The sequence below is a fragment of the Zingiber officinale genome, chromosome 4A (genome assembly GCF_018446385.1).
Source record: "Zingiber officinale cultivar Zhangliang chromosome 4A, Zo_v1.1, whole genome shotgun sequence".
Taxonomy (NCBI): domain Eukaryota; kingdom Viridiplantae; phylum Streptophyta; class Magnoliopsida; order Zingiberales; family Zingiberaceae; genus Zingiber; species Zingiber officinale.
Genome location: NC_055992.1, coordinates 37,560,440 through 37,565,612, shown reverse-complemented (window position 1 = coordinate 37,565,612; position 5,173 = coordinate 37,560,440). Strand labels below are relative to the sequence as shown.

The 5,173-nt window shown below is 38.8% G+C and overlaps 1 non-coding gene across 1 annotated transcript; it reads right to left on the bottom strand.

Moving 5' to 3' along the window:
• Positions 1-497: 497 nt before the first annotated feature.
• Positions 498-603, bottom strand: LOC121974011. Its single transcript, XR_006109898.1, has one exon. It is a non-coding gene; the product is annotated as a small nucleolar RNA R71 (small nucleolar RNA).
• Between the last annotated feature and the right edge of the window lie 4,570 nt (positions 604-5,173).

The window sequence follows — 5,173 nt, the reverse complement described above, 5'->3', positions numbered from 1 at the left end:
GTTCTTGTGTATGCGAAGATCTAACTTTGCAAGGGAATTCTTTTCTTTTGACCCTGAGATTGACAGAACTTTCCATAAAAGAAGAATTCTGCAAAGGCAAATTGAAGAACAGGAACATTTGAACATGGCGAATAGACCACTCAAAGATTATGTTGCACCTTATGCAAGAGTTTTTCGATCTAGTATTTCAAGACCTTCAGTGGAAGCTGATAACTTTGAGATCAAACCCGCAATTATATCTATGGTGCAGCAGAACCAATTTGGTGGAGGACCTCATGAAGACCCCAATCAACACTTAGAGGTCTTTTATGAAATATGTGGTACCATGAAAATGAATGGAGTTCCTTCAGAAGCAGTTAGATTATTATTATTTGGGTTTTCTTTAAGAGATAGGGCAAAGCCATGGCTGAATTCTTTGGCCCCTAATAGCATCACCACTTGGGAGCAGTGTGAGCAACAGTTTCTTGATAAATTCTATCCACCAAGCAAAACAGCTCATATGAGGAATTTAATTGCAAGCTTCAAGCAAACTGACTCAGAATCTCTTTTTGAAGCATGGGATAGATATAATAGTATGCTCAGACAATGCCCACATCATGGGTTGGAAAGATGGTTAGTGTTGCACACTTTTTATAATGGTATCAACTATCATACCAAAGTGTCCCTTGATTCAGCTGCTGGAGGGGCACTTATGAATAAAAGTTTAGATGAAGCTGAAGAAATTATTGACAGTGTAGCACGAAATCATCATCAATGGGCAAATGAAAGAAGTGGTGGCTATTCTTCTGTAAACCCAACAATTAAAGCATCAGGGAAGTTTGATGTAGATGCGGTCACTCTTTTGTCTACAAAATTGGACGCTCTTACAAAGAAATTTGAGAATATGGGGACTAGTGCTAATATGGTCAATGCTATTAGTACATCTTGTGAAGTATGTGGGAGTTCAGAGCACTCAAATGACTCATGTCCATTGGGAGCTATCACTGCACAAATCAATCAACTGGAATAATGTGATGCAATCATGAGTTACAATCAAAGGCAGAATAACCCATACTCAAATACTTATAACCCTGGATGGAAGAGCCATCCCAATTTTTCTTACAGAAATAATCAAGATCAAGGACCATCTATGGGGGCAAGACCAAATTTTCAAGCTGGGCAACAAAATTTTCAACATCTATCTTCTCAAGGCTTACCAAAGTCAAATATTGAAAAGATGCTTGAAGAAATTATCTCAAGTCAGAATGAAATGAAGCAAGATTTAGCAAAGCTCATTCAGAGAATGGATAATTCTGAAAAGCATCAAAAGATCCAAGATAGTCAAATTGCCCAACTAGCTTCCTCATCATCCAGAGCACCAGGACAACTTCCAGGAAAACCTGATGTGAATCCTATGGAGCATTGCAATAGAATTGAGCTTAGGAGCGGACGGACCTTGGGAGACTCCCAAGTGACTGCTCCAAAAGGGATACAAAAAGAAGAAGAGCTCTCTCCTCTGATACCAAATCAGATTCAAGCTAATGAGGAGAGTACCATTGAGGTTGAAGAGACTCTCCCACTGAACCATCAGAGCAAAGCTGTCCCTTTTCCTCAGAGACTTACAATGCTCAAGAAAGATGAAGAATTTGGCAAGTTTTTAGAAAAAGTTAAGGAAATTTGTGTAGAGGTACCTCTTATTGATGCTATTCTTCAAATGCCTAGATTTGCCAAATTCCTGAAGGATCTCATGTCAAACAAGAGAAGAAGAGGAGAGGTTGAGACCATTGCGCTTAGTGAGGAATGTAGTGCTATTTTGGAGAAGAACACTTCCCCAAAACTAAAGGACCCAGGGAGCTTTTATATTCCTTGCAACATAGGAAAATAATATTTTGAAAAAACTTTTTGTGATTTGGGGGCAAGTGTTAGCCTCATTCCCTATTCAATTTGTAATAAATTAGGTCTCAATGAACTAAACTTGACTACTATGACACTTCAACTTGCTGATCATTCCTGCGGATACCCTTTGGGTATCGTTAAGAAGATGCCAGTGGAGGTGGGGGAATGTATCATCCCTACTAATTTTATTATGTTGGACATGGAAGAGGACTCGAAGATTCCTATCATATTTGGAAGACCTTTCCTTGCTACTATGGGAGCTATAATTGATGTCAAAAATCATAAGCTTTCTTTGGTAATTGGTAAGGAAAGGTTGGAATATGATTTATCTAATATCTCTAACCATGTCTCGTCTCTTTTAAATGCTTGTAGCAGGACAAGCATTTATAAACTTGAGGAATGGAATTTCCATCCTCATGGAAGGCCACCAAACGAAGGAGACAATGTGGTGGAAGATGTTGGGAGAAGATCTCCCAACAAAAATGAAAAGTATATCTGTCCTCCAAGGGCGAGGAAAAGAAGTGAATGATCAAGTTTGATCGAGTTAAAGACCTTAAACAAACGCTTCTTGGGAGGTAACCCAAGGGTTCTTTTAGTTAGTTTTGATTTGTATTTTAATTTCTTTTAGTTTGATGCATTCTTTTGATTTTGTTTTCAGGTTAGGTGCAAAATAGAGCCCGGCCGTGTGCTATACACGGCCAGGCAAAGGTTGCAGAGAAGGGAAGTGCTTGGGCCGTGTCATCCAGACACGGCCGTGTAGGATCTCCCGAGGAGAAAAAGGTCTAGGTCGTGTCCCAAACACGGTCGTGCAAAGAATTCCGAGAAGAAAGATGGAGAGGCTGTGTCCCAGACACGGCCGTGCGAAGAATCCAGAGAAGGAAGAGGGGGAGGCCGTGTGGATCTGCACGGCCCGTGTAGGAGAGTTATTAAAGTCTTCTTTCTACCTTACACGGCCAGATCTTGGTCGTGTCCCGCACACCCCCAACTCTCCAAAACATCTCTTTCTCTCCCAATCTCTTAAAAACTCCTCTCTAATCTCTCAAGATCTCTTAGATCCGGATTCTCCTCCTCTCTAAGACTTGGACTTTTTGTTCTCCTAACCTAAGATCTTGGCTCTTTGAAGTTTTGTTCTTTGAGTTCCATTCTTCCAACCCTAGATAATTCTTCCCCTATCTAAACTCATCAAGATGTCCAACATTTTGAAGAAACTTCGCAAAGGAGGTGGTGGATCCAGTGGAGACAAAGAGAAGGAGCCATCAAGGGACAAAGGAAAACAACCAATGAAGGGCAAAGGCAAAAGGACTTCACGCAACGAAGGTAATAACAATGAATTCAATATTGTGTTTAGAAATGATGATCAAGTAACTAGATTTGCAATTCTTGTCAATAGAAAGATAGTGTGTACTAGATATATGGACCCAACTGTTCTTGATATGCTTGGAATTAGGGAAGATGTAGATTTGATGATTGGATTTTTTGGATTGGAGTGATATTATGTACACACATTTGCCTACATATCCTCATCTTGTTTTGGAATTTTTAAGTTCATTGGATGTCCATTTTACTAATGAAGATGATTATTTTGGAAAAATCTCATTTAGACTAATGAATCAAGAATTTCTATGGGCATTTAGTAACTTTAATTCTTGTTTTGGATTAATCACCGGTAGCCCTCGTAGGTTTGATCCAAGGTTTAATTGGAATCATTTTTGGAATGCAATAACTGGGTTAGATCAACCTTATGAGCCTTCAAGAGCTAAGGCCTCCTATATGCAAAACCCCATCTTTAGGTATCTACATAGAGTCATGAGTAAAACTATTTTTGGTAGGGGAGAGAGTAATGGGGTGGTTAAAAAGATAGAGCTTTATGTTTTATGGGCTATGCTTTATAAGGTTGAATTTGATTCTGGTTTTCATTTTGTTCAAACCTTATTAAGATCTGCTAGGGCATCATCGGGATCAATTATTTTTGGTGGTTTGATTACCCGAATAGCTTATAATTTAAATCTTGATGTTGATGGGTTGGAAATAATTCATGGTAATGACATGATTGACATTGATGCATGTCTTGCTATGAAAATGATCGTTCGGGATGAGAATGGTTTCGCGTTTCCTAGGAGGAGTGGTTCTCCTTTACCCCTTCCTTTTCCTGAACGAACTACTATTCGTAACCCGGCTAATTGGGTAATTTCTGAGTTAGATTTTGAGGATAACCCTTCTATACCTGGAGACACTGAGCCACATCATGAGCCCTCGTCATCTGGACACCCGCAGCCTTCTAGTTTTATGGAGCCTGCTAGGCATTCTTTTGCATATGGCACGGGATCTTCTAGGTTTGATTTTTCAGATTTTCGTACGTCTCTAGAATCACTTCATGAGAAGCAAGATGCCCAACGAAAAATGTTGGAGGGGCGCTTCTCTTTATCTGATGATCAGTTTAGGGAGGTACAAAATCATTTTCAGTTTACGAGGAATTTTCAAGGTCAAGTGGCTGAGTTTGTGCAGGATTATGATACTGATCAGGCTAGGATAAGAGATTTTATGCAGAGCATGATGCTTACTAGCCAACAAGTAGATGCTTTATATGAGTATCATATATCCTTGGGTGAGATTCCAAGTTTTCCTAGTTTTCCTATTGACCAACCACGTCGTAGACCTCCTTTCCCTCGTCCACCTCCACCTCCTCCACCATATTGATTTCATCGGGACGATGAAAAGTTTAAGTCTGGGGGGGGTGTCATGTAGTTTTTAGTTTTTGTTAGTTTTTCATGTTGGTTCTTATTTTCATTGCTTGTTGCTTTATTTTGCTTGTTTTTGAAATAATCATGGCAAAAAAAAAAAAATTTGAGAACATCAAATCTTCACTTATATGCTTTCTTGGATTCAAGTGAAATGTCAGCACGATTATTGTCTTGATTCATGATGTTCGAATGATGCTAGTAGTAAACTTTGTGTAGTTCTTTTTTCTATCTTGGGAAGCATTAATAAGCTAAAAATCTTATGGTGATGAGTTTTAGTTTTGGTTCAACCTTAAGGATTTTATCTTCACTACACTTGTGCTTGATGCTTGAATAGTTGATGTCATTGAAATAGTCATGATTCATCTTGTTTGCTTAGTACTTGGTTTCCATGGTGATTTCTCAACTTTCATTTTGGTTACTGGATGAGGCTCAAATCATTAAAGCTCATTTGGAAAAATCAAAATATCCCAACATATGTGCTAAAAGTACATTTGTAAATAAGTTTTGCACAATGCAAACACTTGGAAAAAAAAAAAGGATATAAAAAACAGTTGTCA